Genomic DNA, 8,797 nt, shown 5'->3' on the forward strand with positions numbered 1-8,797 from the left:
TGTAGCAGATTAAGCCACTGCCCACAGTGCCAGAATTCCATATGGGCACCAGTTTGAGTCCTGACTGCTCAATTTCTAATCCAGCTCTCTGCTAATGGCCCGAGAAAAGCAGCAGAAGATGAGGCACGTGGGGGCGATGTGGAGGTGGAGTTTCTTGTGTGAGGTCTTCTGGAAGATTCTTGTCTCCTCAAGGAGCTCAGCTCACACATATTCATCGTGGCACTTTCTCCTTCATCATGTAGGAGACTCAGGTGCATCATGGGAAAGTGTGCATACTGGATGGGCCTGGAAGGGGTGGAGTTAAGGTACAGGACTAGAGACAGAAACTGGAATATTTTGCAGCTCATGTCTGCCTAACTTCCTGCCTAGCTCCCCCATATCAGGGGGGACAGCAAAGGCAAATGGGAGGGCAAATTTGCCACCCACCCAAGGAGGCAGAGAAGACCCCCAGGCTGAGACCCAGCTCTGCTCTGAGCCCTGCCTGGTGGGCCTGGGTGATGGGAGGCAGATCTCAGCTCTCTCTCCCCCTGTACCTGTGGAACTTCACACCCCCTGGCAGATCTGACAGTCACACATTAGCAGCCCCAATTTATGGCTGAAGAAACTGAGTCCAGACAGTAAAGGGATTTGCCTCCCTAAATCACTCATCCCGCCGGGGCTGCCACTTCCTGAATTCCCACTTCCTGACTGTTGGCACGTAGTGGGCAAAGGAGTGTGCAGCAGTAGAAGGGGTAGAGCTGAGCCAGGGGCAGCAGAATTCACCCCAAAACTAGGGCCCACGAGTGGGGTCAACAGCTTTGCTCGCTGGGGCTTGGGCTGGGGAGACATAGGAAATGCTGGTTGCAGCCCCTTCATGCCCACTCTCTTGATTCCTATAGAGTCTGATCCTGGAGAGAGGTTGTTAATGTCCAGTCCAAGCCTGGATGTACCAATTAGAGGAAGCTCGGCCCACTCCATCCACTGCCTGAGATAGGGAGGAAAGTCCTACATCTTTCGTCTTTTTTTTTTTTTTTTTTGACAGGCAGAGTGGACAATGAGAGAGAGAGAGACAGAGAGAAAGGTCTTCCTTTGCCGCTGGTTCACCCTCCAATGGCCGCCGCGGCCAGCGTACTGCAGCTGGTGCACCGCACTGATCTGAAGGCAGGAGCCAGGTGCTTCTCCTGGTCTCCCATGGGGTGCAGGGCCCAAGCACTTGGCCCATCCTCCACTGCACTCCCTGGCCACAGCAGAGAGCTGGCCTGGAAGAGGGGCAACCGGGACAGAATCCAGCGCCCCGACCGGGACTAGAACCTGGGGTGCCGGCGCCGCAGGCGGAGGATTAGCCTAGTGAGCCTGGTGCAGGCCTCCTGTGTCTTTATCATCCATTAACAACTGTGCTCTAGAGATAAGAAGACTAAATCTAGAGATTGGGGCCAAAAGAATGGGTGCACAGTGGGGACCAGGGTCCCTTGTTACAGGAGGAGGATCTGAGTGAGGGCCTGCTGGGAGGAGGGGGTCCTGGTGAGGTGGAGGGTCAGACGCAGCTTTTAGCGCCTGCTGCTTTGCCCTAGAGGCTTTGTGCAGGCTTTTCCTAGCTACAGGGGTCGCTCATTGTTCCCTTATCTCTGGAGCCAGTGACTGCCTGTCCTGCAAGGCCGGAGCACACGGAGTTGTTATCACCCTGTGCCTGTCAACCGCCCGGCCCGGGCTGTGGTGCTGTTGATTTCTGATGAACAGCTCCTGAGCGCCAAAGGGAATCTGTTCTTGGTCTTATCTCTGGACTACACATCCTTCTTGGACTCTGTTCTCAGGGTCCCTGTGGGGCCATCACTGTGCCAATAGCAATTCCTGCCAGCTGTCTGTGCCCCAGGACTCACAAGTCAATGGTTGTGGGGAGGCTCGGTACCCAGAATGGCCTTTCCAGGGCACTGGGGCAGCTCTAAGCACCTGCACACATCAAGGCACAGAGCTTACTTCTGGGATTGTCCCCAGCTTCAAAACTCAATAGCTGATTACACAGCACAGCCAGGTGGGTGAGACCAAAGATCCTGCTGACCTGGACAAAGAAGAATCTGGGAGCAAACAGATATTCCACAACAATCCAGGGTGAAGAAGAGAGAGACAACTGCAAGGCAAAAATTTACTGTGCCGTGCCACGTGCTATGCCACAATTCATTTAACCGACCCAGCACCCTTGTAACAGGTGTTCTCACACTCCCATATGAAAATGAGGAAACAGTATGAGAGAGGTTTAATAACCAACCTGAAGCCTCACTGTCGCCAGTGGCAATGCCTGTGGCCATAGTAGCAATAGAGCCCATGTTTTAAATGCCAGTGGTGAGCCGGATGAGTCTGGCTAGAAAGGACAAGGCTGGTCCTACCAATGGCGGCCGGTGGTGGGAGATTCTGCGCTCAGAACCCCTGCTCGACTGGAAGTGGTCACGATCCCTTCAGGATGAGCTCCCAGGACAAACCCCATGCTACGTGCACACCCAGCTCCCCACCTCATGTGTTCGAATACCCTGTGGGCACTCAGAGCTTTCAGTGGATTCCAGCTCTGAGCAGTTCCAGAAGCCAATGAAGCAAGGCCTATGCAAGGAGCGACTTACAGCCAGTCCCATTTGCTTCCTTAGATGAGCCGGTGAGGCAGAAAATGTAGATAATAAAGAGAGTTAATGACAGGCCTCCCCAGCTGCCTGGGCTGGCCCCTGGGGAGCAGGAGTCAATGAGCTCTTGTCGCTGTGCGCCAGATTCCCGATTTCTTCATCCTCTCGCTCCGCTAGGGCCCTTTTCCTGCCTGGCTTGCTGCCTGGGACATGGATTGCCACAGTTCACACGGTGAAACGAGACCACACAGGGTCTGGGGTATCTCTGGGTCAGAGGTGAGAGGTGATGGGGGTCAGTTCTCTGGGCAAAGACAATTCCTCCAGGTCCCCCCAAAGGAACTTGCTCAGGAATTCCATGGAAAGAGACATCTACCCCAGAACTTATGGCTAAAAAATAGCATTACAAACATCACGGAGCAGTTAACAATGTGTCAGCACTAAACCATGTGCATTACACACAATGCCGTGTTTGGTCCTTGCAATAGCCTTTCTTTTTTTCCTTTTTTTTTTTTTTTTTTTTTTTGACAGGCAGAGTGGACAGTGAGAGAGAGAGACAGAGAGAAAGGTCTTCCTTTTGCCATTGGTTCACCCTCCAATGGCCGCCGCGGCTGGCATGCTATGCGTGATCACACACCGCGCTGATCCGAAGCCAGGAGCCAGGTACTTACCCTGGTCTCCCATGGGGTGCAGGGCCCGAGCACTTGGGCCATCCTCCACTGCACTTCCCTGGCCACAGCAGAGAGCTGGCCTGGAAGAGGGGCAACCGGGACAGAATCCGGCGCCCCGACCGGGACTAGAACCCGGTGTGCCGGCGCCGCAAGGCGGAGGATTAGCCTAGTGAGCCGCGGCGCCGGCTCTTTTTTTCCTTTTAAACGTTTATTTTATTTTATTTTTTGCAAGACAGAGTTAGAGAGAGAGAGGCAGAGGCAGAGAGAGAGAGAGGTCCTCCACATGCTGGTTCACTCCCAAAATGACTGCAATGGCCGGAGCTGAGCTGATCCGAAGTCAGGACCCAGGAGCTTCTTCTGGGTCTCCCACATGAGTGTAGGGGCCCAAGGACCTGGGCCATCTTCCACTGCTTTCCCATGCCACAGCAGAGAGCCGGATTGGAAGTGGAGCAGCCGGGACTTGAACCAGAGCCCATATGGGATACTGCACCCCAGCACCAGCCCCTGTAGTAGCCTTCCAATGATGATATCCTAATTCCCACTTTAGGGGAATTAGGAGAGACTGAACTCACAAAAGCGATGTTATTTTCCTAAAGTCACGAAATTTTATTTGGTAGATTTGAGATTCAAATTCAAGCCAATAAAACTCCAAAGTCAGGCAGGATTACTTTCCGCCTTACATTTTATCACATAAAACAATCAGTCAGTTTCAGCCACTTAACTCATAAATTAGCCAATCTGGCAAAGGAAGTAGTTGTGAAGCCAAGTGTCTGTTACTTCCTTTGTTGGGGCCATTGTGCCGTTATCAGTGAAAAAAAAATTTTTTTTACAGGCAGAGTTAGACAGTGAGAAAGGTCTTCCTTCTGTTGGTTCATACGCCTCTTGGCCACTACGGCTGGCGCTGCGCCAATCTGAAGCCAGGAGCCAGGTGCTTCCTCCTGGTCTCCCATGCGGGTACAGGGCCCAAGCACTTGGGCCATCCTCCACTGCACTCCCGGGCCACAGCAGAGAGCTGGACTGGAAGAGGAGCAACTGGGACAGAACCGGTGCCCAAAGCGGGACTAGAACCTGGAGTGCCAGTGCTGCAGGTGGAGGATTAGCCTAGTGAGCCGCAGCACTGGCCAGGTTGTGAGTTTTCTTGATGGTAGCTGAATCTCATGGCTGGCAGTCTTGTGATTGTAGCCAACGAGGCTTTTCAAATCTTTTTATTTGAGCCGGGGTCCATTCACAAAAGTGCAATGTTTTTAAGAGATTTTACTGCGACCGGGATTCGGTATCCCTTCCCCTAAATAGTCCATAACAGATGCATAGCATGTGGAATGGATTTCACCTTTTTCTGTTTTATTTTTTTAAAAAATATTTATTTTCATATAGTTTAGAGAGAGAGAGAGGATCTCCCATCTGCTGGTTTACTCCCCAAATGTCTGCAATAGCCAGGGCTAGGCCAAACTCAAGGCAGAAGCCAAGAACCCAATCCAGGTCCCTCACTTGGGTAGCAGGGGCCCAAGCATTGGAGCCATTTTCTACTGCCTCCCAGTAAGCATTGGAAGGAAGTTGGATTGGAAGTGGAGTAGCCAGGACTCAGTCCCAAGCATTCCAATAGAAGAAGCAGGCATCCCAAGGTGGCTTAACTCACTGCACAACATCTATGCTTCCAGATTTTAAAATTTTTAACTGTTACAGATTATCAAGTTTTTCAAAATGAGATTTAAAGATCTGATAGGATCTTTCCCTTTTGGCCATTAAAATTGTTCACCTTTTCCTTTTTCTCCAATTGTTTCAATTTTAAAATCATCTTTCCTTCTGAGATTTGATAAATAGTTAAGTCTACATTTTCTGGCTTTTTTCTGCATAAAATATTCTCTATATTATTTACTTTTAAAAAAAATTTTTTTTAAGCTTCATTTATTTATTTGAGAGGCAGAGAGAGAGAGAGAAAGAGAGAGAGAGAGGGAGGGAGAGGGAGCGGTCTTCTATCTTCTGGTTCACTTCCCAGATGGCCGCAGCAGCCAGAGCTGTGCCAATCCAAAGCCAGGAGCCAGGAGCTTCTTCCAGGTCTCCCACGTGGGTGCAGGGGCCCAAAGACTTTGGCCATCTTCCACTGCTTTCTCAGGCCACAGCAGAGAGCTGGATCAGAAGAGGGGCAGCTGGAACTCGAACCAGCGCCCGTACGGGATGCCGGCACCGCAGATAGTGGCTTTACCCTCTACACCACAGCACCGGTCCCCATATTATTTACTTTTAAGTATTTTACTCATCTGGAATATAGCTGATTAGTAAGTGCTACTAGCACATGTTCTGTCACACATTTGTAGTGGGTTGCCAACAAGTGTTACTTCCCTCCACTTTCATCCATCCCAGAGACATTCTCCCAATCTATGTTTAAGGGACTATAACTCTGGGAAGAAGGTGGTTTTTAAAAATATTTTATTATTTTGAAAGGTAGAATTACAGAGAGGGAGAGACAGAGAGGTCTTCACTCCTTTGGTTCACTCCCCAAATGGCCAGTCCAAAGCCAGGAACCAGGAGCTTCTTCTGGGTCTCCTATGTGGGTGTAGGGGCCCAAACAGTTGGGCCATCCTCTGCTGCTTTCCCAGGAACATTAGCAGGAAGCCGGATCTGAAGTGGAGCATCCAGGACTTGAAGTGGCATCCATATGGGATGCCAGTGCTGCAGATGGTAGCTTAACCCACTGTGCTATAGCACCAGCCTCAGAAGATGATATTTCTAACAAAACTATACAACAGGCAGACTCTTTAGGTCAGATGTTCAGCTAGAAGTCAGGTGACCTTTGATCAACATGTTTATAGAGACATTGTTTGTTTCCCCAGGGCCTGGATCAATGACTCCAAAAAGCCAGTTTTGAAACTGATGCTCCCATGATAATGTTTTCTGTGATTCTCAGCGAAATGAGAAAAAAAGCAAAGAAGTAAGTTTTTATAAAGTCAATTTAAATTAATTGTTCCTTTTTATGAGATTATAGATTTCCTTCTCTTTAAGGTTTTTATATATACTTTAAATATTTTGATGAATTTATTACATTATTCTGGGTGATAGATTTTATTCTTTCTTAATTAACTTTCATTTTTATTTGAAACAGAGAGAAAGATGCCTTTCGTTTGCTGGTTCACTCCCCAAATGCCTGCAACAGCCAGGACTGAGCCAGATCAAAGCCAGGAGCCTGGAACTCAATCCAGGTCTCCCATCTAGGTGGCAGGAACGGAACCCACGTACTTAAGCCATCATTGGCTGCCTCCCATGGTGCACATTAGCAGGAAGCTGGATCAGAAGTGGAGTAGCCAAGATTCAAACCAGGCAGTGTGATATGAAATGTGGACACTCCAAGTGGGGACTTAAACTCTGAACACCCAGTCCCCAAGGTCTTAAAATGTCCTTTGCTTTTATTAAGACATGGAGAAAACAGGTAACAATTATTTTGCTTAAATGCCTTTACTTAACATTGTCTTTGATGGCTTCAAATTTACTGGTTCACAAAATCCTGCAGTCTGACAACAAAATAACTCTGAAGTCCAGTGCAAAAATTACAACAGGAGCCAGTGATTCTGTGACGCGTTTCAGAGCACCATGTGCTATCCACAGCAGACAGTCACTAAGTTTTGTGAACTGAATAAATGAACGATACTGTAACACAACACCTGGCAGTGTGTTTGTCATTGGTCAGAAAGAAACACAAAAAGAGGCCAAACCTGATTGACCCCAGCACTGAGATCGGGCATTTCCCTCTGGCCGTCGTGGATCCATTCAAGAGCTCCTCTCCCTCAGCCGTCAGCACCTTGGACAACTCCACTGCAATTACCCAGGTCTCAGTGGAAACCTAACTAAACACAGAGGCATTTTTACATTATCTTTTCTCCACTTCATTATTTAAACAAGCGCCTCCTGTTCACACACAGGCTTTCCTCTTTGCGCTCTTAAACCTCCCTCTCAGATTGTTCGCCCTGCAGTCTGCAATTCCCTAGCAAAATGACTAGCCCCAATCCAAGCTTCAGAAATGCCAATTTTAATTAAAAGTGCAATTTTCAAATCCACCCAAAGCTCAGATAGGATATGGCACACTTGCTGCCCTGTGATCTCTCTGGCTGCTTTGTTGATTAAAATGGGTGCCACTGTAAGTGCTTTGTCAAATCTTCACAAAAAGCAGAAGAAATTGACATTTACACCTTCATACTGGCAAGGAAGTGATACATTACATTCACCTCTGTTGCCACAGAAGCTGGGTTGTGGCTTAGGAAGGCAGCATCAAAGGGCTCCGTGATAGCTCTGTCTCAATGCTTCAGCCTTGCACACACTTGCTGTGGTTGGGGGCCCTGGTGGGGGTGGTGGGATCACTCTGCCATTTCCCCATTGGCTTTCCCACCCCCGCCTGTTTAGTGCTCTCTGTGCCTGTGCATGAACTTTGAGCTTCCAGGAGAATAGTTCTCGACTTTTAGTGACTACAAGGAAAGCCTTAAAACAAACAAACTCTCCTAAAAGGCAAATTCCTTGGCCCGACTTCTAGTGATTCTAGCTCAGTAGGTTTGGGATGTGGTTGCAGAACTGGAACTTCGGTGAAGCACCAGCTGATTCTAATGAAGGAAGTCTTCAGCTCATACTCGGGGCATTGGTTCTAGCAATTCCCAGAGAATGGACCACAAAAGTCTGAGCCATGGAATGGGGCACAATAAAGCTTCATGCTGGGACTCTAGAAGCATGATCCTGTCCTGTGCTGACACCGGCCATGGTGTTCTTGGGCCACTTACTCTTCCTCTACGAAACCTTCCCTATCTTGATAAATGTAGTATCGTGCAATGGACAACAGTTTAATGTTCTTAACATGCAAAGACAGTCTGCTAACCAATAATAAAAAGAGAAACTACCTGATACAAAGATAGAGTCGAGTGGTATGAAAAAGCACTTCATGGGGAAGGAAATGCAATGGACAAACATTTGAGAAGATGATGAACCTTAATATAAGTGCAAGTTAAAATAATAATATGTAGGGCAGGCATTTGGCCTAGCCTGTAAGACATGGATTAGGATACCCATGTCCCACATCATGGAGTGCCTGGGTTCAATATTCACTTTCAGCTCCTGACTCCAGTCTCCTCCTAATGCAGATCCTGGGAGGCAGCTGTGTTAGCTCAAGTAATTGGGCTGCTGCCACTCACATGGGACACCTGGGCTGAGTTCCTGTTCCAACTTCTGCCCAGCCCAGCTCTGTTACGGACATTTGGGTGAGTGAACCAGCAGATGGGAGTTCTCTCTCTCTAGCGTTGTCTCTTTGCCTCTCAAATAAGTAATTAAAAATAAAATACTGTGATTTTGAGGTATTGTTTGTTTTTCATTTCTGCTTTTTTCCTTTTTGCTCACTTGCTCATCATTGTGGGGTAGGAGAATCTTGTGAATTGATGATAGCCCATGTGGAGAGGTTACAGAGACATGAGAACTCCCTGTGTCCCTGGAGAAAGTGTGAATGACAGCAACATTTTGAGAGAATAACCTGTCAGGATTTATTAAAGTTAAAAGTGGACTCTTTCACTCAGC

General features: G+C 48.3%; 1 long non-coding RNA gene across 1 annotated transcript in view; it reads left to right on the top strand.

The window, feature by feature from the left end:
• The window catches only part of LOC138844303 (uncharacterized), a 29,563-nt gene extending 22,657 nt beyond the window's left edge, over nt 1-6,906 (top strand). Inside the window, exons 2-3 of the long non-coding RNA XR_011379899.1 lie at nt 6,085-6,182; nt 6,354-6,906. This is a non-coding gene — a long non-coding RNA (uncharacterized lncRNA). The remainder of the gene's footprint in view (nt 1-6,084; nt 6,183-6,353) is intronic.
• Nucleotides 6,907-8,797: the final 1,891 nt, after the last annotated feature.

This window comes from Oryctolagus cuniculus, chromosome 11, assembly GCF_964237555.1.
Source record: "Oryctolagus cuniculus chromosome 11, mOryCun1.1, whole genome shotgun sequence".
Lineage (NCBI taxonomy): Eukaryota > Metazoa > Chordata > Mammalia > Lagomorpha > Leporidae > Oryctolagus > Oryctolagus cuniculus.